Raw genomic sequence first — 27371 nt, 5'->3', positions numbered from 1 at the left:
AAAATCTGTTGCATCTCAGGATGAATTGGCAGAGGCTTGGTTTCGACTGCCTGGATGGCATTAAATTGAGCTACAACTCCATGATTTCCCTTTTATAACAATTTTTCCATCCTATGCGAGCTGATGATAGAGGGGGCTCCCGCCTGGAGTCTATGGAGGGTATGTGTGTAGTTGTTCTGCTTAAAACTCATATATAACTCTTGGAAATCCATTGTGATTGGCCCAAGAGTGCAGAGCCATTCAGCGCCGAGGACAATGTCGCAACCTCCCATGTGTATGGAAAACATGTGGGTTTTCAACTGATAATCCCCCATTTGAAGTTTGACATTTTCACAGCGGCCTTCAGATTTCATTGTGCCTCCATCCGCAATTTGGACTTGGAAGTTAGAAACTGCTCGTACAAAACAATGCACTGCTTCTGCAACTTTTTGATGGATGAAATTATGTGTAGTTCCACTATCAATCAAGACTACTACTGGGCGATGTTTAATAAAACCTCTGATTTTGAGAGTTTGAGGGGATGAAATCCCTGCCAAAGCATGCAACAAAATAACTGGTTCGTCAGAGACATTGTCCTCTTGGTTGTCTTCTTCTAGCGGCTCATGTTCCTCAAGTGGTGGATCTTCCTCTGTTGAGCTGTAGTCAGTGGCATCAATTTGAAAAAATTTGGGCTCCTTGCATTTATGACCTGGGGAGTATTTTTCATCACAGTAGTAACATAGGCCTTGCTTTCTTCTTTCGGCCATTTCTGTAGGTGACACCTTTTGGACCTTAAGTGCTTGAGTCGTGTTGTGAGCCTGTGGGGGGCGACCTTTAGCGGAGAAATTTGGGCGATTGTATTGGGCTGCTAATGCACGTTCCACGTTACGAGCTACCTTGCAAGCCTCTGTCCATGTGGGAGGGTGGTGCAGTAGGACTTGGGCTTTGATAGCTTCTTTAAGACCGCTGATAAAACATTCCGTGTAGAACACATCTGAGAGACCCCAAGTGCGGAAGGCTAAGGCTTCAAAAGCTGTAATATATTCGTCCATTGTACCAATCTGTCGGAGCTTAGTAAGATGACCCAAAAAAGAAGATTCCTAGTCAAAGCGGTCTTGAAGAGCTTTTGTGAATTTGGTCAAAGTCCTAAAAGGTCCAATGCAACGTTGATGCCATTCCCACCACTGCCACCTTTCATTGTCCAAGTACATGCTCCCCACCATAAGCTAAGTCTCATCATCTAAGATGTGATTCAGACTGAAATACTACTCCATTTGGGCTATCCATGCCAACGGGTGAGAACCGTCAAATTTATGCATATCCAACTTGGGAGGTCACTGACGGGGTTGTTGGTGGGTGTGCCAGACGTGAGGAGAGTGGCTAGACTCACCCTCATTGTGTCCATTGCCATTATACACCTCCTCATGGGCTTGCTCCTTGCCCTTCTGGATCATGCCCTCGACCAGGCTACTTAGTCGGTTAATCTGAACGTGGACGGTTTGCATGGATTCTTCAAGTTTGTCCATCCTTTCATTGGCCATCGCTTGAGCTCTAGTTTCTGCCATACAACAACCTGATTTTTTTGAAAGTTGGGACCTCCTAAAAAATTTTCACTAAGAATTGAATGGTACCACTGTGCTCAACTCGTCGTCCTGATTCTGATGGGCTAGATCACCAATAAGCGCCCCAGAAGATCTCCTAACGGAGTTTTACTCCTTCCTTATCAATACTGCAGTTGCCAATTCCTCAAAATGTCAATGCGGCCAAAAGTCCTACCAAAATTATACCCCGGTATAGGAACCCTTCACAACGATTCCGATCTGGTGGATCTGAGATATCTGAATGGCGGATCGGATAGCGCTAGGCGGCAGAACAGGCTGCTGCTGCTGATCTGATGGATCTAATAGATTGGAATGGCTGATCTGCGAACTCGAGACTGCGGGAGTGATGTCTGCTGCTGTTGCACCCCTTTGCACAAGAGGATCTGGAAGAGATGATGTGTGATCCCCTGATAGAAAAGGGAACTATGGTCTTGAGGAGTGTCAGGTGCTACAGATCGCAATATACATAAGGGTTTGGCAGTAGTACTCGGCCCAATGTTTCAGGGCTCTAACTAAGGAGGATTGACCGTACCCTTAGCCGTACAACCCGACTACCCTATTGTACGGGCGAGTAATCTCTCCGAGTGTTGTTCTCAGTGTACTGTAGCCATAAGACAGCTGATGGTTTATCTATGGCGAGGTTTCAAGGGAGCCTAGGGGGCTTCCGATATACCCAGAGGGTTCGTGGAAGACCGTCCGTGCGCGGTTCTATCTAATGCACTACTACTCGAAGGGGTACCCACGGGGGTTACAAGGGAGTCCAACAGACGTGACCACCTCTTGTATTTCCTGCGTGCATGCCTCCCCAAATCCGCAGGTTTATGCGCTCAACGACAGATGCCGTGGTTTAAAGACGGCAGAACACATCTCTAGCCAAAAAAAAAAAAAATTCTAAGAAATGGAGATCCCACTGGCCTTGGAAAGCGCTCTGATACCACTTGTTATGCTCTTAACCTGCAAAACGATACCCAAATACAGAATATGCGAAGAGAAAATACCCAAAACATAGGAAAACAATGATTTTATTATTCAGAGAGTAATGTTCACTTGCCTCTTCGAGGGGGCAACCTCTGATAGAGCAGAGCTCGATTACAAAATAAGACATGACGCTCCTCGCAGGGAGTCTCTATCCTTTATATATGACTCACACATGCAATACCACGGATCAATACCGTGGGTTTTATTAATACCATCTATCTAATACTACGGCCCATTTGCAACTAACTGTGGTCCCGTCATTAATTGCAGGTTAACCACTTACAATTATTAATATGGGCTTTATTGACTCTTGACTATGACGTGATCCCATTACATAAATAAGGGGGTTAGGGTGGGACCCTAAAACCCTACCCGTCCTCCCATCTCCACCATGTTACCCCCTTGCCCTACTCGAGCACCCTCCCTACGCCCCTACTCGGCGCCTACCCCCACCCTACCCCCCTACCCAGTCCCCCCTTCCCTTCCCCCTACCCCCCTACCCGGCACGCACCCACCCCCCCCTTCTCCCTCACCCATCGGCCCCCCCACCCTACCCCCTACCCGGGCCCCCTCCATTCCCCCTCTCTCACCCTTCCCCCTCCCCCTTTGGCCCCCCTACCCGACCCCCACCTGCCCCCCTCACTTCCCCTTCCCCCCTTGGCCCCCCCGCCCCACCCCTACCCAGCCTCTACTCGCCCTCCTCTCCCTTCCCCCTTCACCCTCGACCCCCCCTACCTTGCACCCCTCCCTTCCCCCTCCCCCCTCGGTTGCCCCCACTCGCCCCCTACCCACTCCCCTTCGTCCCCCCTTACCTGGCCCCTACCCACCCCCTCTCCCTTCCCCCTCCCCCCTCAGCACCCCCTACTCACCTCCCCTCCCTTTCCCCTCCCCTTTACCTGCCCCCATACCCGGCCCCTACCCAGCCCCCCCTCCCTTCCCCCTCCCCACTCGGCCACCCCACCTGCCCCCCCTCCCTTGCGCCCCCCACTTGGCCCCTATTAGTCCACCCTCCCCTCCCCCTCCCCCACCCATTCCCCCCTCCCTTTCCCCTCCCCCACCCGCCCTCCACCCCCTTCCCTCCCCCCCACCAGACAGCCACCCTGGGCGAGCCGGCGGGCCACCCAGGTGGCGCGGGGTGTGCTGTCGCCGCCCACCCCATGCCACCCCGACGGCCTCCTGGCCAGCCTGGGGTGGCAGTTTGATTCCCGGAATGAATTGCACTGCTACCCTGGGTGGGCCAGCGGGCTGCGAGGGTGGCACGAGATGGGGCACCGCTGCCCACCCTGCGCCACCCCGGCGGGTCGGCGGGTCGGTAGGGTGCCATGGGGTGGGGTGCCACCGCCCACACCATGCCACCTCGGCTGCCCGCTGACCCTCCCAGGGCGCCAGTATGATTCTGCGAATCAAACTGCCACCCCGGGTAGGCCACCGGGGTGGCGTGGGGTGGCCGGTGGCACCACATGCTGTGCCACCTTGGCGGGCCACCGGCCCGCCCGGAGTGGCCGTTCGATGGGGCGGAGGATAGGAGGTGGGGGGCAGAGGGCAGGTGGTGGAGGAGGGAGGGGGGAAGGGGGAAAGGAGGGGCGGTGGATGAGGGAGGGGGGAGGGGGAAGGGTGGTGACTGGGGGCCAGGTAAGAGGGTCGAGGGGGGAGGGGGCAGGGTATGGTGGTACGGGGGTCGGGTACAAGGGTTAGGGAAGGGGGAAGGAAGGGGAGGCGAGTGGGAGTGTGGGGAAAGGGGTAGGGGGGCTGAGGGGCAAAGGACGGGGGTGGGTAGGGGGGGTTATGGGGGTCGGGTGGGGAAGGGGGTAGGGGAGCAGGTAAGGGGGAGAGGGGGTAAAGCGGGTTAGGTAGGGGGTTGGCGGAGGGTGGGGGGGGGTAGGGGGTTGAAGAAATGGGTAGTAGGTGGTATGGGGGTCGGGTGGAGAAGGGGGTAGGGGGCAGGGAAGGGGGGGCGTAAGGGGGGTCAGGTAGCGAGGGGTAGGGGGGTCGGGTGGGGAAGGGAGTAGGGGGTGGGTAGGGGAGGCGGCTAAGGAAGCCCAGTAGAGGGGGGGGGGGTAGGGGGGCGGGTAGGAGGGGACTAAGGGGGGTTGGGAAAGGGGGTGGTGTAGGGGGGCGGGAAGGGGGGTCGGTAAGGGGGTTTGGGTGGGGAAGGGGGTAGGGGGGTCGGGGGTGGGGTAGGGGGGCCGAGGGGTGATGGGGTTGAGTAGGGGAGTAGGGGGATGGGGTGGGAGAGTTGAGGGGGGAGGGGGAAGTGGGGTGGGCTAGGATAGGGGTTGAGGGGCGGGAGGTGAGGAGGTGGGGGGTTAGGCGGTTGGAGTGGGATGGGGGTGCGGCAGCAAGGTGAGGGTGGGGTGGTCGAGGGGACAGGGTGGGTGAGTTTGGGTAGGGGGATGGTAGGGTGTGCAGAGGGAGTGGGTGGCCAATCGATTCTGGGATGGGGGTGACTCGAGCCCACCATGCTCACGACAGAAATATTAGTTAACTTGGCTGATAAAAAAATTTAAGTTTAAAAAAAAAATCTACTTCATTAAACTAATTTAATATGAAAATTTTCAAGGAAAAAAATTTAACTCATGTTTCAATTGTGATAATTCTTCATTGAATATGTTGTTGATACCAATGTATCTTCTTCACAAATTTGCTCTAAGTCTTTCAACGATCCTCGGAAAACCTTGATGTAATGTGAGTAATAGTGATAATGGAGTATATAGGTGAAAATAAAGAGATTTTTTACCGTATGGCGAATGCAGGATTAATCAGTTTTAATAAATTTTAATGTGTTAATTTTTTATGGCGATGAAGGAAAATATGATAAAGTGAATATTATGGAATTTTTTTACAACGGGGTGAATGTGGGATTAATTTGTTTCACAATGTCCTATAAAAATTAAAAAAAACACTCAATTGTTTAGTAAATATTATATACTTTGACCATTAAAATAATCTAGGTAGAAGTTGTAGTTTACAATTTTAACTTTAATGATTTATTTCATAAAAAAAATTAGTTTACATTTTTCATTAAATTTTAGAATAAAATAATGAAGATAAATAAATCTCACAAACTTTTAGGAGGGAAATATTTTCGCAAAATTTTTGGAGGGAAATATTTTCACGAAATGTTTTGGGGGGGAATTTTTTGGAGGGAAAATTTCATTCTCTAAGCAATATAATATCTTTAGGAGACTCTCCATTTGTATCATTCAATATCTTCTATTTGAAAGGGATGGATTGTCGTGATAGTGAAGTTTCGATTTATACGGCATCAACATCTTCATCGCGTAACAACTCTATTCATACAGATGAATATAGCAAGAATTCTTCCACTATGAATAGAAAGTCAATTCTTTCACTTAGTCCTGATCCTAAGGACTATGAGAGCAACAGTGATGAAAGAGGGGATGGATAATTTCAAATAAATAAAGAGTCGTAGATTCCACTTAGTCCGAATTCGAGGGACTATGAAAGTAGTAGTGATGATGAGCTTGATGACAAATTTCAAAAGAATGGAGTCTCACGGTGCCCACTTAATCCTAATTCTAACGACTATGAAAGCAGTAGTGATGAAGAGCATGATGGTGAATATCAAAAGAATAGAGTGTCACGGTGCCCACTTAGTCCTAATTCTAAGGACTATGAGAGTAACAATGTTGAAGAGCATGATGACGAATTTCAAAAGAATGGATTGTCATGGTGTCCATTTAGTCCTCATTCTAAGGACTATGAGAGCAACAATGATGAAGAGCGTGATAACGAATTTGAAAAGAATGGAGCGTAAAAGTGTCCACTTAGTCCTAATTCTAAGGACTATGAGAGCAGTAGTGATGAAGTGCATGATGATGAATTTCAAAAGTATGGAGTGTCACGGTGTCTAGTTAGTCCTAATTCTAAGGACTATGAGAGCAGCTTTGTTGAAGAGCGAGATGATGAATTTCAAAAGTATGTAGTGCCACAATGTCCAGTTAGTCCAAATTCTAAGGACTATGAGAGCAACTTTGATGAAGAGCGGGATGATGAATTTCAAATGTATGGAGTGCCATGGTGTCTAGTTAGTCCTAAGTCTAAGGACTATGATAGTAGCAGTAATGAAGAGTGGGATGATGAATTTCAAAAGAATGGAGTGCCACAGTGTCCACTTAGTTCTAATTCTAAGGACTATGAGAGCAACAATGATGAAGAGCGTGATGATGAATTTCAAAAGAATGGAGTGTCACAATGTCCTCTTAGTCCTAATTCTAAGGACTATGAGAGAAACAGTGATGAAGGACAGGATGATACACTTAGTCCTAATTCTAATGAGTATAAAGGTAGCAGTGATGAAGAACAAGATGATGCACTTAGTCCTAATTCTATGGACATCGAGTCAAATTTTCTATTGAGTCTGAATTCTAAGGACTATGACAGTAGCACTGAAAAGGGGGAAGATGAAGAATATCCTCCAAGTCAGTATTTGAAAAGCACAGTTGATCATAGTGTGGATAACATTCCTCTTAATTATGACAAAAATGCTTATACAAATGATGATCCAATGATGGAGATTTTGCCAAGCAATATTGTATCGAGGAGTAAGAGTAGACCTTTTCGTATCAAAGCAAGATTTTCTAGTTATACAAGGGGTAGAGTAGAATATCTGATGAGAAGAAGTTCTATCAGCGCACTCATTTCAATTGAATGTTGCCAAAAAGATTGCTTCAAACATATGGATTTCAAATTTGCATTGGAGAGCAGGAAGAGATATTTGTCAATGAATAAAAGCATGCAAAATTCATATTTAGTTGGGTGCATGCAATCTACATTGTCAGGTTATGATTATCATATTAGGACTTTATTTATCTGTAGAAAATCTTTCAAAATGTTTCATTTGATTGGGAATTTTCGTCTCTCGCGAATTCAAGAAAATTTGGAAAAGTATCCCACATTTTATTTTGAAGTACATCATAAAAGACAGTTTGGGAAATTATCAAATACTGCAATGTCTTGGATGAAAGATTTCTTTTCAAAACATGGAGAGTGTATGCCAAATAGAGATACAATACATATTCTAGATAGTTTTTCAAGACGAGAAATCTACAACTTATACAAAGAATATGCAAAAGGTGTTGAGGGACATGGCCGGTTTATTACATATCAATATTTTGTTAAGGTATGGAAGAAAGAATTCAACAATGTCTGTATTCCTAAGAAGACAAGGATGGGTATTTGTAGTAAATGTGCTTCTCTTAAATTAAAAAGGGACAAATGTGAAGGTTTAGAAAGAGGTAGCCATTCATAACTTTAACTTTTAAAATTTTATATTCATCAAGTATGAAAACATATTTCTTAATGGCTTTCTTTTATGTTGTGTAGATTCAATTGTCAAAGAACTTCATGAGCATCACAAACAACAAACAAATGAAAGGAAAAAGTTGTACAAGCATCGAAAGAAGTGTTATGACAATTTGAATAAATATTTGGGTTTTCTAATTGATGGTATGGACCTGAAGAAAACACTTTTAGCACATTTTGTTCGCACACCCAAAAATTTATAGGAGGAAAATTTTATTCAATATCACTTGGTCGGTTGTATGGTCTTCAATGGGAAAATGGTGCGAAATGTGTACTTCACAGCTCCAAATATTCATAATGATGCAAATCTGACCATAACCATAATTCATGATGTGCTTTCTCATTGGTCTGGTAATCTTGCTAAAGTTTTGTATCTACAATTGGGCAACAGTTGCCGTGAAAAAAAAAATCAGGTTGTTTTTGGATATCTAAACATGCTTGTTGAATTGAGAATTTTTCAGAAGGTAAAGGTTGGTTTCCTTATTGTTGGGCACACTCATGACCATATTGATCAGATGTTCAGTAGTTGTTCAGTCACATTGAGGAGGAAGGAAGTTTGGAGCTTGCCATCATTAATTGAATGTATTAAGAAATCACACATGCCAGAGCCTACTTTTGATGTGTTGGAAGAAACTGTTGACATGCGAAGGTTTATTATGGGATCATATGGCGAGGGGAAATGCATTGAACAACTTAATGACGTTAGCTTCCAACGTCAATTTTGTATCAAAAAAATTGATGGGAAAAGACTAATATGGGGCAATAAGTATTCAACTACTGCAGAATGGGCACCATCATCAGGTTTTCAATTTTTGAAGTTTATTCCAGATCATCCAATATTTGCAACAAAAATATTGTTATTACAATCAGTTGGTGAGGTTCATAATGCACGCAAACAAAATAAAGATATAAATTATTCTGATTTCCTAGAAGAAATTAAAAAATGTATTAGATATACATATGAGTACTTTTCCATTGGTGATTGAGTTTGGCAGGAGTCATTTTTCAATAATCAAAGTGATATCATTTCAACAACAATAAATGAAGATATACCTTTAAAAAATCCATTTATTTGGCCACAAAATGTGTCGAATGCACATGAGGAAATAAACATTGTTGAACAACAACAATCTCAAGGTATTATTAATTGTTCACAGGCAGAGGAAAGAGAGATGTATATTGGTTCTATAACGTCTCGTGCAGAACGTGAAGCCTTGGAAGACCTTTACAGGGGTTTAGTACAGGATATTAAGGAGGGTTGCATGATCGTGGTGGTAGCAGATGGAGATCCAAATGGCTATCCATTATGGGTTTCTAAAGTTATAAAGGTCTTTATAGAAAATGAGGATGTTACAAGTGTTGAAGTACATTGGTATGCCACAAATACACACCCATTCAATGGTGTGTATAAGCCAAAGATGGTAGCTGACAAAAAAATGGCGGAAAGAGAAAAAGAAAGGGCAAGAATATAAATCGTCGCCGCACAAACATATTGAAATTAGAGGATGTTGACATACTTGTTTATGAATTCAATTTAACAAAGAGAGGAACTCTTCGCTTCAAGACAATAGAGATTCTGAAAAGGTTGTTACCAGAAGGAACAGTGTTGAGATGGGAGTTTGTTGAAACCAGTCGTAGATCTAAAAGAATTTTGAAACCTGAAATGATGGGTATGCATGTGGACTCAGATGGGGCACTAGTTGATGAAAGAGAAGAATATGGAACATCTTCGTCAGCATCCAGTCACTCATCTGAAGATGTGAATTTTGATGGTGTGCAGGAAAATATGAGTGATTTTGAATAATTGTTTCAGACAGTTTATATAACTGATTTATCCATCGTATCTTGAAATAAAATTTTTGATTTCCATATGGTGTTAAATGAGAAGTTATGAGTCATTTTTATGTTGTTGGATCATTTTACTAGCATTTTTTTTGAAATTTTGCAGATTGACCCTAAAAAAAAATCATCGTTCGAGTATAATCACTTTTTTGTTTTCAAGCTGTATTTTGCACGAAAATTTTGTTTTCACTACCATTTTTAAAACATGTTCAAAATTGTCCCTAAAAAAAACCATCGTTCCAGTATACACACTTTTTGATTTTAGCATTGTTTTTGAAGTTTTTTTGGCATTTTTTGGCCAGAGTTCCCATTTTGAGTTTATATTTCCCGTTTCAACATTTACATTGTTAAAATTTAAGAATTCTAAAGTATCTACTATTAATTCTGCACAATAAACTATTGATGAAGAAAATGATAGAAAAAGACATGAGCTTTTCCATATTCGAGTTATTTCCAAACATCAAAAGATTGATACTTTGTTTGATAGTGGCTCACAAGTAAATTTAATTTCTGAAGCAATTGTAAAGAAGTTGGGATTACTCACTACACCTCACAAGAAACCATACACATTAGGATGGTTGAATGGTAAAGCACAACTACAAGTGACTAGACAATACAAACTCAAGCTTTCTTTTGCATCCACATTTGTAGATGAAGATGAGTTAGACATAATTCCTTTATATATATGTGGAATTGTTTTAGGAAGCCCTTACTTGTATGACAAAAAAGCTATTTTCTATAGAGCTAAGAACAAGTATCTACTCGTTAAAGATGGAATTGAATATGTTGTAAGAGGTCATAAGCTCAAGAATAATTACACTCTCATAAACTCAGGGTAGATGAAACGGATGATGAATTCATGCAAACAATTTTTACTGATGGTTGTAAAGGAAAAGAAACCCGATAAAACCAATGTATTTGAGGGTTGTGATGCTAAACAATAAGTTGATTTAGAAAAAGTTGTTTCAGAGTATGATATCTTGTTTCAAGAACCTAAAGGTCTGCCACCCAAAAAGGAAGTAGTGCATGAAATCAATTTGCAGCAAGATGCTTTATTGGCTAACATTGGAATGTACAGGTTGTCCGCTTTAGAGAATGCAAAAATCAAGAAGAAAGTGTAGGAGTTGCTTGAGAAGGGGTTCACCAGACCTAGCACATCACCATGTGGACCTCGAATCATTTTGGTGAGAAAGAAATATGGCTCGTGGAGAATGTGCATTGATTACCGAGCACTGAATAAGATAACAATAAAAAATCGTTATCCCCTTCCTCGCATAGATGATCTATTAGATCAATTGAAAGAAGCTGTTTATTTTTCCAAGTTAGACTTGCATAGTGGATATCATCAGATTAGAGTTGCAGAACAAGATGCATGGAATATTGCTTTCAAAACAAAGCGGGGATTGTATGAGTGGCTGGTTATGCCTTTTTGCTTAATTAATGCTCCTGCTACTTTCATGAGAATAATGAATGATGTACTAAGACCTTTTCTTGATGATTTTGTTATTGTATATCTGGATGATATTCTGATATTTAGAAAAATATGGGAAGAACATTTAAAGCATGTTAAGCAGACACTAGATGTTTTGAAAAGAGAAAATATTTATGTTAAACTCTCAAAATGTGAATTTGGCAAAACACCTTTGAATTATTTGGGACATATAGTAGGGGGTGGTGAATTGAAGATAGATCCCTCTAAGGTGGTAGTCATTGTAAACTAGCCTAAACCCAAATCTGCTACAGAAGTTAGGAGCTTCTTAGGAGCAGCACAATATTGGAGAAAGTTCATTTCTAACATTTCCTTAATTATAGCTCCCTTACATGCTTTAACATGATTGAACAAGGTGTTTCAGTGGGGAGGAAAACAACAGAAAACCTTCGACACCTTGAAAGAAAAGATTAGTACAACACTACTACTAGCATTGTTAGATCTTCAAGGACCCTTTGAGATCCATACCAATTCCAGTGACTATGCCATGGGAGTAGTGTTGATACAACATGGTAAACTCATATGTTATCATTTCGAGACATTTAATTCTGTAGTAGTTAACTATCCCACATATGATAAGAATTGTATGCATTAGTACAGAGTGTGAAAAAATGGAAACATTACTTAATGGACAAAGAGACAGTAATACATACTGATCATCAACCACTTCAATATCTACACTCCTAAACTAAGTTGCAACTGTAGAGACACTATAGATGAATGGGATTTCTACAACAGTTTCATTTAGTAATCAGATATAAAAAGTGCATACACAATAAAGTTGCAGATATGTTATCTAGACCCATTATACATGCATCTACTATACTTAAGCATAATTCTGTGTTACATGAGAGCTACATTGAACAATATACTCAAGATATAGACTTTAAAGATGTATATGCAACTTTAAGTCAAGGAAAACGAGTAGAAGAATTGGATTATCATATTAAGGACCGACTCCTATATTATTGTGGGAAGTTATGCTTTCCAAAAATTGAAAGAGTAAATATAATTTGAGAAGCACATAATTCTCTAATATCAGGTCAGTTTGGGGTAAGTAAAACAGTTGCACAGCTGCAAAGGTTTGTTATTGGCCAAAAATGAATGAGACAGTTTCTAGATATGTAAGAGGGTGTACTATGTGTGCTAAAAGAAAGCCTAGCAATAGAAAACTAGGTTTGTACACTCCATTACGAGTTCCTTGTCATCCTTGGGAAAGTGTTTCCATGGATTTTGTTGGAGGAATGTCCAAAACTAGGAAAGCTCATGATTATCTGTATGTTGTTGTGGATAGGTTCAACAAAATGTTTATTTTGATACCTTCTAATAAACAGATTATAGCTGAACAAACTGAAAAAATGTTCTTTCAACATGTATGGGTTCATTTTGGATTACCCACTTCCATTATATCTTATTGAGACACCCGATTTGTGGGAAAGTTTTGGTCAAGTCTATGGGAACTGATGGACACAAAACTGAGAAAAGCACAGCTTTCCATCCACAAACTGATGGCCAGACAGAAGTAGTGAATAAGACAGTGATCTAGTTACTCAGGGGATATTGTAGTAGGCATCCTAAGCTTTGGGATGAACATTTGTGTTATGTGCAACATGCTTACAACTGAGCCAAACATTCTTCCACACAGATATCTCCTTTCGAGACCTATTTTGGTTTCACACCAAGGTCTCCCTTGGATTTTGTCTTTGGTAAGGATGTAACAGTTGAGGGACACAGCGATGTGGACAGGGCAACTAGGTTCATTGAACAAATCCAAGAGATCCACCAGGCAGTACAAGAAGAACTGGAAAGAGCCAGGCCAAATGCAAGCCAAGGCATGACAAGCATCGGATGGAGCATAGTTTCCAAGTTGGTGATCAAGTCTAGCTGTATATCAACAAGGACAGGATGCAAGGTGAAGGTAAAAAGCTAAAGCCTATCAGGTATGGACCTTTCAAGATACTTGATAAAATTGGTGAAAATGCTTTTCGCCTTGATCTACCAGCTTACATGCACATCTACTCAGTTGTAAATGTAGATAGCTTGAGATTATTTGTACCTTCACTAATTGAGGATCCCGAAGAGTAGAGTCAGTTGCCTTCTATTGATGACCTAGTACCTGAATATCTTAATGAATTTCAGGAGGACACAGTTCTGGATAGGAAGGTGAGAATGATGCACAGGGGAGTTGTTGAGTACCTCAGAATTGGGCTCATGGGTTCAAAGCATAGCAGTGAAAAATGGATAGAGATTAGACAGGTGAGAAGGTTGTATCCTCACTTAGTCGATGCTTGAAAACCAACTTTTGGTGGTCCAAAAGCTTTTTCAGTGGGAAGGTCGTGATCCGAATTGGATCGTTGAAAATTATCAGAGTTTCTATGACTGTTTCAAACTATGTTAGACTGCAAAATCTTGTGAATGACGAGCTATTAGGAAGGACCTCTGGATAGTGGTAGTTGTAGCTAGCATGGAACAACGAGGACCCTCTGTCAAAGCACGCTGACCATTGGCCAATGGAGACCGTGTAGTGGCGTAAACTAGAAAATAGGGAGTCCAGATCAGAAAACGTATGCCATTTCTGATGCGGGATTAGCGCAAAGCTAGGATAAAAACCTCAAAGAAGGAAAATCCCTGACACCCAGTCATGTGAAAAATAGGGAAAACCATGGGAAAAGCACTAAAACTGACAGGTTGGTCCCGCGCTCCAAAACTGGTGGAATATCGGAGGAATTTCAGGTGGTAAGCGGGTTTGGCAGAAGACCGAGGGATGCCATACATTGAATGACGCATGTCTGGCGGATGAGAGAGAAAACCTCTCTCATCGTAGGGTAACAGTTGAGAAACTCACCCGTGCAATAAAAGCGATGACCATAGGATCTGGAGGTCCCAGATCAACGGTAGAGGTTGCACCCGATGGAGGACAAGATTTGATGGAGGAATAGGTTGAGGCATATGAAATTTGGGGTCTGACATGACAGATGAGCTGGCAGATGAATCATTTCGTGGAATAACTGAAATAACGATCGTTCGAGGAAAAGTTGGTGCCTAGTTCGTAAGAAGACAAGTGGCCACCTCTCTATGAAATGTTACACGGTGGCAATGACACAGAAGTAGGGAATTATAGCGGACAGAGGCAAGCGATCCAAAGAGATGGAAGAGGAAGTGAATAGTCAAGCGACGGATTGGCTTTAAGCCATGAATAGATAGAGAACAGAGAAGGAGTTATAATAGAGAGTGAAGCAAGAAGTAGAGAACATAGAAGTCGAGTTGACCTGCAGAGCTAAGGTAGCATTGAGCAGAAAGAATCAAGAAGGCTTGAGAGGTTCAAGCATCCCTGTGAGGATATCTGTCAGGAACTGAGTACCAAATTGAACTCGTCCCATTAAGACCAGTTCAGGTTGAGACTTGGTAAGGGGGAGTTTGTGTACTCTAGTGGCTTGGGGAATCCAAGTACCACCCTACTAAGCATCATCTATTATAGGAGAATCAAATGAGCTCCTCATTGTAAAAGCTCTGCTTAAAGACACATTAAAAAAGGCCACCATTGAAAGCTGGACCAGGAGACGTAGCGCAGGACGATTGGGTGAACTCCTTATTAAATTGTTGTGTTTTTCATTTTCTTACTGTGTTTCTCTTACTATTTTCCAATGCCTGTGTATTTCGCAATATTATCGATCTATTGCTTAAAATAACATAGGCACACCAGCACATGTGTTTGTAATACCTACATTAATAATTTGAGATCATACATAAGGGAACTTTAGATCAGGTTGGGGTTGTAATATGCATGGGATGACCCTTGCGTGCCTTGCTGGTATGGTCTAGGCCCATGAGGTCTCCTTTGGTTAATGTAGTAGAGCTGCTCAGTGACCCCTTCAGCTTCTTGATATATAGCTTTGAGTCCAGGTAGAGAATGGCACTTGTCTATGGATTGGTTTTCTTCATAGACCGAGAAAATTTCAATAGAGTTCAATGGACATTCATTCCTAGGATGCCTCCTGGTGCATCTAAGACAAAAAATGGCCAAGGCTTCTCTCTGCTTCCTCCTACTTCCTCTTAATGTGCATGGTGTCCATTTGCAAGGAAAGGGTTTGCAACATCTCACTTTTGAAATCTTCCACCATGTTTCCAATTTCACCCTTGATGGATGAGTTGGAAGACGATGTATTGACCGTAGGTTGACTACCCCTACCCTTTTTCCTAGTTGGCCTAGAATGGTTTCTAAAGACAATATTGATATCCTCATAGGGTAATTGGTAGATATCTCCTCCTACTGACAAATGTAAGGTATCGAGAAGATCTTTTCTTACTCCCCTAAACAGGACCAACTTTAGTGACTTAGGGTCAAGTGTGTACCTAGCCCTTTTCTAACTAAGCTGGAATCTTTCTTCATAATTCTCTAGGAATTCATCATTGCCTATGGTCATCCTCAAAATTTCTTCTTTAGTATCCTTTGACTGACAGTAGTCCCGATATTTGTTGTTAAAGGCCTGTTGCATCTGAGCCCAAGTTATGATGTTGTCTTTAGGAAAACCCATGAAGGAGCACAATGCTGCATCCTTGAGGGTATATGGAAATAGTTTTAACTTTTTCTCATCATCTATATAGTCGTAGGTTCGGCATATAATAACAAACTCAAATAGGAAAGTGTCGGGGTCCTCTGTGGTAAGGCCATGGAAATGAGGTAGGGTAGAGGGACTGATATTTTTCATCTTAGTGTCCCCATTGGTTTCCCTAATGGGGAAGCTGGTGAGCTCCAGTATTGTAGCAATAATGCTACAACTCCTGGGGCTTCCTGTCTCTCATTTTATCAACCCGGTAGTTCGTACAAACTTGGAAGCGACGGTGCTATATGCACAAGTACTAGCTCTTGTCGCAGCTGTCACTTGGTCAGCTGGCACAAGTCCGCTAGGGCTCAAGCCAACTTCTATGGGCTCTCAGAAGAAGCTTGCTAATTGATGGACGAAAGCTAATCTCAAAGGAAAGCTACTTTACTTGACAAAAATGAACTGAAAGCAAATCAAAGCATGTAAACCTAGGAAACCCTAATTTAACTAGTCTGACCTCTACAGTGCAAGGAATGTAAATGCAACTTCTACCAATGCTGTCACTACCTCTAATAAATGAAAATGCATGGATCTAAACTACTTGCATCATGAAAGTTATGTTTTTGTATTTTTCCTTTAAGTGTGTGGAATGATGGTGATCTTGTGCTAACTAGGGTTTGGTTGTGCAGATGGGATGGAGAAGGAAGGAAAGCGTGGGATAGGTTGGGGAGGCTAGGAGAGGTCCCTAGGGATCCTTAGCATCCATCCACAGAGGTTCCTCGTATTCAGATGCTCAGCAACCGAGAGAGTGGCCTCCTACAGGATGGCTATGGAGGATCCTACAGGATACTCTGTTTTCTACAGGATGTCTACAAATGGCTACAGGATGACCTACCGTGAGTGTTTGGAGTGATGGAGGAGTAATGGAATGGTAGGGGGAGATGTGTAAGGTAGGAATAAGGCTGGTGATGGCTTTAGAAGTGGAAGAATAGGATGGGAAGTGAGTGTAGGGAGGAGGATAGAAGGTAAAGGGCTATGTCAACGAAAGGGCTAGAGAATGGAAGTACGTGAGGAGTGAAAGACTTTTGGAGATAACAGAGCGGAGCAGGGGTCAAAGAGATGTCTGCATGCGTGATCAAGATGGAGGACGAAGTGATGGAACGAGAGAGAGCAGTGTAAGTGAAACAAATGCTTATGACTGTCACTCAACCAAAAATGCATTGACCTAAACTACCTATGCTTGTAAATTCAATGAGCAGCAATCTAAACGCGAAGGAGAATGTGCATGAAGCTGTGGTAAGGGAGTGTGGTGCAGGTGTGAATCATGTGGAAGCATCTAACATAACATGACTGTGTTTGCAGCAACCATGGAAGAAAGAAATGCGTATTTTTGGTGGTTAGTCATGGACTTCACTCCAATACCAGATGAGACGGCAGTGAGCCTTAACAACCTTTTTGTTGGAGCTCCAATCGATTATATCTATCCTCTGCTACACTAAGCAAGTGGAAACAAATTCACCATAAGCAATTCCTATCTAACTCATGAAAAAGACCAACTCAACAACCTGTAATTCGAATTGCATGTGCAAATGAAAAGCTCAAAGTGCTGAAATGAAATGGAAACAACACTACAGCAGAGGAGATCTATGGCTCTCAGGTTGGGCCCTAACCTGAGAGCTATAGTCTCCTTAAGAAAAACTCAGAACTAGATCAGAATCTGCCTTCTTTATTCATAATCTGATATCATGCCAAATTGGCTTACAAAAAGGAACGAAAGCTGAGCTGTGCTCCAAAATTACAATAGCAATACGAGAGTTTCAACAACCTATCTAAGGCTAAGGCCTCCATACTTATACAAAAACGATGATCCAACAAGTGTCCTTCATTTTAGGAGCTCGGCTGTCCAACTAGAGTTTAACTGCTGATCCTGTAGGATGGTCATAATTGTTGTTCCTGTAGAGCAGTTTATAACTGCTGTTCCTGTAGAACAGCTGGCTGCTTTTAAGCTCGGAGGGGAGATGGATTAGAGCTCGGAGTTCTTGGTGGGAATCACGAGGGATGTCCCTAGAACCGTGGACAACCTCTCCTAAAACCCGCAGTGCCACCTCGTTGTCTCCTTATCTCCTTTTTCGTTGTCTTTTGCTCCCTTTTAATGCCAAAACCTGGAATCATAATGCATTAGTCACATAGAGAGAGTGCCTACCCTTCTTCCTACAAACAACATGAATAAACTAAGAAATGCATGCATAAGCAATAAAAAATGAATGGTTTGAGCAAGTAGAATAGGCCAAAATGAGCCCAAATTGTACCAAAATTGGGGCTCATCATCACCCCCCAGCTGAACCATTTGCTCATCCTTGAGCAACCTTGCTCCTGCTCCTTGTCCTGGGCCGAGGACTCGGGACCGGAACAGGCTCTTTCTTTTCTGCTTTTGATGGCCCTGCCTTCTCTGCCCTTGGTGGTGATGAGGGTGATGCTTCCTTCCCCTTTTCTATTTCCTTGAGTCGGGCTTCGGAAGGCGACTGGCCTATCTTTCGTGTCCAGGAAGTTATTTTTGGGCTCCCCTTTTCGGGGGTGGCTGATGTTTTAGAGGGGGTCCTTGCACTGGGTGAAGTAGGGACATCCCCTGAAGTGGTTTGGCTGCTGGGTGGAGGCTGTGGCTTGTCCGTGGTCATCCTCTTGCTTCTCCTGGCTTCAGGTGGTAGAGGGGTCTCCCTCTCCCTTTTCTCTTTCGGTTTTGGAGGTGTGCTGAGGGCAGCCAGTGCCACTGCTGCCTCTTTTTCGAGAATGCCAGCCTTCTCTTTCTTGCGTTTTGCTCTCTCGGAGCTCCTTGTAGAGGGCCTCTCCTTTTTAGATTTCGGGCTTCCTGTGGAGGATTCTTTCTTTGTCTTCGGACTCTCTATAGGAGGTTGTTTCTCAATGACCTTCGGGCCTCTTGTAGAAGCCCCTCTTTCCAATCTCGGGCTTCTTGTAGAAGCCCCTGTCTCTGTCTTCGGGCTTCCTGTAGAAGCCTGTGGTTGCACTTTCGGGCTTCCTGTAGAAGCCTCTTTCTCCGTTTTTGGGCCTCCTGTAGAAGCCTGTCCTCCAATGATTTTCGGGCTTCCTGTAGAAGCCTTGGTTGTTGCTCTTGGGCTTCCTGTAGAAGCCTACTCCTTACTGATCTTCGGGCTTCCTGTAGAAGCCTTTGTCTTTGTTTTCGGGCTTCCTGTAGAAGCCTTTGTCTTTGTTTTCGGGCTTCCTGTAGAAGCCTGTTTTTGTGTTTTCGGGCTTCCTGTAGAAGCCTGTGCTTGCGTTCCTGCAGGTGGAACTCTCGCCACCTTTTCTTGCTTGGCTGCATGGATTTTGCTTTTGGCTTTGACTGCAGGAGCTGACGAGGTGCTTGGGCTGGCAGGGACCACCTCAGTTTTGACTGCCCTGCTTTTCAACCTCTGTTCCCTTGCTGACAGGATGGGGGTGTCCTCTTTTGCTCTGTCATCCCTTCCCTCCTCCTTCTCCTTTCGTTCTTTCTTCTGTGTTGGAGTCGGGACCTTTTTGCTTTTCCCTTTCTTACTCTTGGCTACGGGCTCTTCTTCTTCACTGCTAGAGGACCCCGTTTCTTCAAGCAACATTTTTATGTCCCCTTCTCTTGTTAAGTTCCTAAATGATTCCCATGCGAGGGGGACTTTATATGAGTGGAGAGCATCCTCCACAAGCAATTTTATCAACCCATGATGGGCTATCTGATCGGGGATTCTGTCCTTGAGCTTTGTAGAGCATTCCATCAAGGACTGCAGTAAAAAGTAAGGAATGCTCAGCCTCTGTGCTGCAGGGAGGTCAATCTGGTGTCTTAGTTCATTGAGCAGCCTGAAGTGATACGCATATATGATGCTGTAACGACCCTCACAGGTGATATATTTCATAATCTGCAAACTGACTTCGTTCCACGGTGGCAACAGGCTTGTCCTTTTCACCCCATTTTTGTCCTCTGTGAATGATTCTTCAGGTGGGAAGAACTCCTTCTTTGCTTGCTGGCTCTGCTTCCGCTCTTCTTTATCCCACGGCAGACCCATGGGCAGTTCTGTGATTCGACTTATATGCTCTGGGGTGAGTTGGAGGCTGAGACCTCTGAAGCTTACCGTGGCCAGTGTCAGGGATTTAGGCTTCAAGGCCTGCAAGAATTCCTCGGCTACTTCATCATCGTAGCCTTGTAGCTTATCACAAAAAGGCATCCATTGTGCCCTGGTAAAGAGATCTACCACTGCTGGATTTCTCCTTAATTTGGTGGAATCTGTGGGTTCTCGCCTGATAAATCCACCCGGCATGATGCACAATTTTCTTAACCGGAGGTGGTGATGGTGGAAGAGAGTTTAGTTTCGGTGACAGAGTGCAGAACAATGCGTATAACCCACAAAAATTTTACAACACAGTATAACCACGCAACAATCCTGTAGAATTGCAGTATGGGCACACAGACAACAATTGGTCTACTTTCTCCTTTACCCTGACAGTAACTGACAATCCTACCACCTTAAATGAGCAATTGCATGAGAGGTCCAGTGTTACCTCGTTACTCGGCCACCTTTTTTCGTGAACACCCGCGTTCCTGTAGAAGACTGCATCCTGTAGGACTGCGTTCCTGTAGAAACTGTTCCTGTAGGAGCAGTGTGCAAACTTCGGGGAGGACTGCAATTGGACTGCGGTTGAGGTGCGCTTCGCTGGTGTTCAGTCGGCCGAAAGCTTGGCATATCAACATGCAGAGGTATCCAGAAGAGTTACTCACGTTCTGAAGTGGAGGTGGATGGATATACGCGCACAATCTAGCCGATTAGATTTTGAATCGGCGCAGCTCGTGGCGCGGAGGGTGAGCTGTCCCCGCCGGACCGTTGGGTGACGTCGCCCATCATCCGCCTGCACATTCACTTGCTGCCGCATTCATTCCCACAGATCTGCCGCCGCCCTTTTCGGTTAAACTCGTTTTTTGGTTGACGGGACTGATCTTCACGTGCGTGCTGCGTGTTCCCTTTGTCGTGGCTGCCACCCCATCATCTGACTATCACTTCACTAGCCAACGTGGCCAGTCAACTGGCCTTACGGCCGCTCAACCATTCATTTCTACGCCATGCAAACAAATCAAAGCAATACTCATGCGATTTGATGGAAGGAAGGATTAGAACACTTACCTGCGCACGTCTGCACATGATTTTCAGATTTTTGGACGACGGATCTACCTGCTGCATGTGGCTTACACAGTCCCGGAGGCTCGTGGTTACAGGATGCTGGCGCTGTGGTGGACGCTCTGGTTGCATGCGCCCGCGTGTTGCTTGCAGATGGCTGGGCGATGAATGGTATCCACTCCTGCAGGTTTGACTGCTACAGGATTCCCGCGGGGGCCTTGCAACAGTCTCACCTCCTTGGGTGCATGCTACTTGATAATGGAGATGACCTGCTAGTCGCGCTCCCGAAGCTTCTGATGCTCATCATGGACATGGTATGAGCTCTCGGTGTTCATTTTTCTTTGACAACTGATTTTTCCACGAGAACTCATTGATCTGGTTTGCTGGTGCAGGGATCTTAGTTGCATGGTGACGAGGATGGTGGAGCAAGGTATCAGCGTCGTGCATGGGCCCAAAAGAGGCTTGCATGCGTCCACACCAACCCGTAGTCATCAGATCTGCTCATGCAACGCATTCTGGCTCGTTCTGAGCTTCTATAGGAAGTCTGTTGTAGAAGTACAGAGCTTCCTGTAGATAGACAGCTCTTCTTGTAGAAACTTGCACCTTCCTGTAGAAAATCGCACCTTCCTGTAGAAAATCTGTGTCTTCCTGTAGAAGACTCAGTCTATAATAAAAATGCTCATACCTTGAAGAACATAGGCATTCTTGGAGGAGGTGCTGGTGAGGTGTCCTGGCTGCATGATAAGGACTTCTGGCTTTGAGTTGAGAGGCTTCCTCTCCACCTTAGAACACCTGCAATCTGCATGCAAATTTCACATAATGACTTATTGTTTTTTTTCTTTTTGTTTTTTTTTCTTTTTTTTTTTTTTTGAAAAACAACTAGGGTGCCTCATGGAGGTTTTCACCCTAATTGCCTGCCTTAGGCGCCTCCAAGGGAGGTTTTCACCCAAAGATCTTTTTATTTTTCTCTTATTTTCATTTTTTTTTTCTTTTATTTTTTTCACTTTTTTTCTTTTTCTTTTTTCTACCCTACCCTACTTGAAAAAACAAAATCATTTTCAAGTATAAGAATACTTCCAATGGAGCCATGTGCACATCGAGATTAGAGACAAGATGATGTAAAGGCTCGGAATGCATGCTTTGACAACTATCCAACTTTCAGAGACAACATGATCTGACTTTGAAAGTACAAAACATAGCTGAGGAGGAGAGTACTGCTGCAACTTAGTGACCTTCTGAAACCATATCTCAATATAGCTTTGATATCCTTGGTCATCTTGCTGATTTGGATCATTCTTCATGTCACCTTCTAACATGACTTTCTGATCTTCCTCTTTTTGCTGATCTTTCTCTTGGATACATGGAAGATTTGATGGTAACCATGAGGGAACTCTCTCGATCTCTGACTCTGATCTCTTCTCTTCATTAAGTGCAGCCCATGGTTCTTTGATCTCCTCTTTTGAATCTTCTTTCGCTGGATGTGATCCTTCAATGCTTTCAAGATGATCTCTTTTTTGCATTACTTTTCCTGAGCTTTGGTGAACATCATTGAGCTCACGAGGAATCATTTGCACATGTTGTGCCTCAGATTTGCAATGGGGTTGAGCTGCTCCATTGCATGGTTTTGGAAATGGAGGTACGGGTAGTTGAGTGGAGGTGTGAAATTGAGATGGAGATGGATGGCATTGTGGTTGGGTAGGCATTTGGGGTTGCCTTGGTGGAGGAGGAGGCAATGGTTGTGGATGAGAAGGTGGTGGAGGAAAATGAGCGGGATGAGAGTTGTACTGGGGCCTCCACTCCTGATAAGGTGCATTCCACTGAGGCTGTGGCTGAGCATAAGAGTGAAATGAATGAGCAACTGGTTGGGCATAATATGGATCTGTGAAGGAACAAGGAGAATATGACCAAGGAGAAGGTGTAGACCAGGAAGGATGAGCAGGGGGATCCCAAGAAGGCATGAAAGTGGCTTGATAAGGGTCATAATAGGTCTCGGGTATCCCTTGCAGCTCCCGCTGGTAAGATCTAGGTCCATGTGGCCTCCTTTGGTTCATATAATAGAGCGATTCAGTGGCTCCCTTGGCTCTTTGATATGCAGCTTTGATTCTGGGCAAGGAAGGGCACTGATATGTAGGATGGTATTCTTCACATACAAAACAGACTTCTAGGGAGTGCATTGGACATTCGTTCCTAGGATGCTTTTTAAGGCACCTAGGACAAAAAATGACCAAAGCCCTCTTGGCTTCCTCTTGCTTCTTTTGGATCCGCAAGGTATCCAGTTGCATGGCAAGAAACTGCCTCATATCACTCTTGAAATCTTTGATCTGATTTTCAAATTCATCTTTGGACAAGATGTTGCTCCCAACATCTCTACTTGTAGCCATTTGCTTCAGAGGAATGTTTTCTTCTTCTTCTCCCCTATAGGTTCTTCAGATATGTCTTGATGTCCACCCAGGGGCTCTTTCATCACAGCCATCGAAGAAGAACGTTGGCTGTGTGAAGCAGTGGGGGTGTTGTGCAATCATTTTTCTAACTTATCTCTACTCCTACAAGGCATGAAATAGATTGAACTGCAACTAACTATCTTGCGAAATTGAAATGAAAGCAGGAAAGGACTAATCTATTTTGCTCAAATGAAATTGCAAGAATGAAATGCTAGGCTACGCTTGCGAAAATGAAACACTAATCTACGCTTGCAGAATTGAAATGCGGAATTGAAAGGCTATTCTAGGAAAGCAGGAAATGCTAATCTATGAAAGCGGGAAATGCTAATCTATGAAAGCAAGAAATGCTAATCTACTTTTGCATAATGGAAATGAAATAAACTACTTAGCAGAAGGTTGTAGTAGAAAATAGAAGAATAGCAACAATCACCAATACTCTGCCGCTTCCCCGGCAACGGCGCCAAAAAGATGGTGAGCTCCAGTATTGTAGCAATAATGCTACAACTCTTGGGGCTTCCTGTCTCTCATTTTATCAACCCGGTAGTTCGTACAAACTTGGAAGCGACGGTGCTATATGCACAAGTACTAGCTCTTGTCGCAGCTGTCACTTGGTCAGCTGGCACAAGTCCGCTAGGGCTCAAGCCAACATCTATGGGCTCTCAGAAGAAGCTTGCTAATTGATGGACGAAAGCTAATCTCAAAGGAAAGCTACTTTACTTGACAAAAATGAACTGAAAGCAAATCAAAGCATGTAAACCTAGGAAACCCTAATTTAACTAGTCTGACCTCTACAGTGCAAGGAATGTAAATGCAACTTCTACCAATGCTGTCACTACCTCTAATAAATGAAAATGCATGGATCTAAACTACTTGCATCATGAAAGTTATGTTTTTGTATTTTTCCTTTAAGTGTGTGGAATGATGGTGATCTTGTGCTAACTAGGGTTTGGTTGTGCAGATGGGATGGAGAAGGAAGGAAAGCGTGGGATAGGTTGGGGAGGCTAGGAGAGGTCCCTAGGGATCCTTAGCATCCATCCACAGAGGTTCCTCGTATTCAGATGCTCAGCAACCGAGAGAGTGGCCTCCTACAGGATGGCTGTGGAGGATCCTACAGGATACTCTGTTTTCTACAGGATGTCTACAAATGGCTACAGGATGACCTACCGTGAGTGTTTGGAGTGATGGAGGAGTAATGGAATGGTAGGGGGAGATGTGTAAGGTAGGAATAAGGCTGGTGATGGCTTTAGAAGTGGAAGAATAGGATGGGAAGTGAGTGTAGGGAGGAGGATAGAAGGTAAAGGGCTATGTCAACGAAAGGGCTAGAGAATGGAGGTACGTGAGGAGTGAAAGACTTTGGGAGATAACAGAGTGTAGCAGGGGTCAAAGAGATGTCTGCATGCGTGATCAAGATGGAGGACGAAGTGATGGAACGAGAGAGAGCAGTGTAAGTGAAAAAAATGCTTATGACTGTCACTCAACCAAAAATGCATTAACCTAAACTACCTGTGCTTGTAAATTCAATGAGCAGCAATCTAAACGCGAAGGAGAATGTGCATGAAGCTATGGTAAGGGAGTGTGGTGCAGGTGTGAATCATGTGGAAGCATCTAACATAACGTGACTGTGTTTGCAGCAACCATGGAAGAAAGAAATGCGTATTTTTGGTGGTTAGTCATGGACTTCACTCCAATCCCAGATGAGACGGCAGTGAGCCTTAACAACCTTTTTGTTGGAGCTCCAATCGATTATATCTATCCTCTGCTACACTAAGCAAGTGGAAACAAATTCACCATAAGCAATTCCTATCTAACTCATGAAAAAGACCAACTCAACAACCTGTAATTCGAATTGCATGTGCAAATGAAAAGCTCAAAGTGCTGAAATGAAATGGAAATAACACTACAGCAGAGGGGATCTATGGCTCTCAGGTTGGGCCCTAACCTGAGAGCTATAGTCTCCTTAAGAAAAACTCAGAACTAGATCAGAATCTGCCTTCTTTATTCATAATCTGATATCATGCCAAATTGGCTTACAAAAAGGAACGAAAGTTGAGCTGTGCTCCAAAATTACAATAGCAATATGAGAGTTTCAACAACCTATCTAAGGCTAAGGCCTCCATACTTATACAAAAACGATGATCCAACAAGTGTCCTTCATTTTAGGAGCTCGGCTGTCCAACTAGAGTTTAACTGCTGATCCTGTAGGATGGTCATAATTGTTGTTCCTGTAGAGCAGTTTATAACTGCTGTTCCTGTAGAACAGCTGGCTGCTTTTAAGCTCGGAGGGGAGATGGATTAGAGCTCGGAGTTCTTGGTGGGAATCACGAGGGATGTCCCTAGAACCGTCGACAACCTCTCCTAAAACCCGCAGTGCCACCTCGTTGTCTCCTTATCTCCTTTTTCGTTGTCTTTTGCTCCCTTTTAATGCCAAAACCTGGAATCATAATGCATTAGTCACGTAGAGAGAGTGCCTACCCTTCTTCCTACAAACAACATGAATAAACTAAGAAATGCATGCATAAGCAATAAAAAATGAATGGTTTGAGCAAGTAGAATAGGCCAAAATGAGCCCAAATTGTACCAAAATTGGGGCTCATCAGAAGCCACCCTCAACTATCTCTCTCTATTCCCTCTATCATTTTTGTTTTCAACCATTGGTTCAATAAGCATGGGTTCTTCTTTTTCTTTTTCCCTTGTAGGTTCTTCAAATATGTCAAGTTTCTCACCTAAGGGTTCCTCCAGTTCACACCACTGAAGAAGAGGGAAGGTTGGCTGTTAGATGCAGTGGGGGTATTTGGCAAAAATTTCCCTAGGTTGTCCCTATTCCTACGACACATGAAAGGAAATATTTTTGGTTTAGTTTTGTATTTTTATTTTAACATGGAAAGTACCTTAAGAATTGAATTTGCTGATTGAATGAAAATTACTAACATAATGAAAATGATACTTGCTAAATTGAAATCTTGCTTGCAAAATGGAAAATAAAGTAGACAATGCAAAATGAAAGAAAGGAAACAACTAGATTACTTTTGCATAAATAAACTAATGGCAGAATATTAAAGACAAGAAATAGAATAAAAGAAAGCAGTAATCACATTCTACTCAAACACATCCCCAGCAACGGCACCAAAAAGTGATGAGAACTAGTATTACAGTAAGGATGTTGCAACTCCTGGGCTACCAACTTTACTTATCAACCTAGGGTTCATACAAACTTGGACATGACAATGTTGTATGCACAAGTAAAAGTGATGGTTCTACCTATTGTCACTGTTAAGATGGCAAGAGACCACTGGGGTTCTAAGCCAAACATCCATGCAGTCAGAAGAATTTTGATTCATTGATGGAAGAAAGGTAAATCTACTCTAAGAGAGTTACTCTACTGCATTAATGGGGAAGGTCAACATGGAATGCTAAATAACACCATTCCCTAATTAACCATTTAAGCAGCTATGCTAGGCAGAAACACTAACTCAACATGAAACAAACACTACTATCTAAGTTGTAGAAGTAAGAAGCATCAAGAAACACTAATGTGCAAGTAAAGAGACTGACTAAATTTGTTTTTGGTTTTTTGTCATTTTATGTAAAATCAAGTATGCATCTAATTATTTCTGCAGATGTGGCAGGTGAATGAAGAATGTTTGAAACTCGCTAGAAGGGTTATGAAATGGTTCAATGGTGTGGAGGACCACTGGTATGCTTTTAGTGACTTCCTAGAGGCTTCCCATCAATTTGTCTTCAAAACGGACTGGTTTATGAAAACCTACAGGATGTACCAAAAACCTACATGATGATCCTATAGGAATTATAGGAAACCTCTGGGATACAACTGAGAGATAAATGTGAGGTGTTGGAGGTGATGGGAAGCTTAGGAAAGGTGTGCGATGGGTGGAATTGAGTGGGAGAAGGTCTAGGATCACTCGGGGGTCAATATCCAAGATAATTGATGGCTAGATTCACTCAATGTGCTTGGGAGAATTTCTATGAAAAATGATGAAAAACTAGTGAAGGTGATGGTG

This window comes from Pinus tabuliformis, chromosome 6 (genome assembly GCF_031772625.1).
Source record: "Pinus tabuliformis cultivar Carrire ecotype Pingquan chromosome 6, CPIR1, whole genome shotgun sequence".
In the NCBI taxonomy this organism is placed as follows: Eukaryota; Viridiplantae; Streptophyta; class Pinopsida; order Pinales; family Pinaceae; genus Pinus; species Pinus tabuliformis.
The sequence above is the reverse complement of the archived record's forward strand: the minus strand, read 5'-3'. Positions refer to the sequence as shown.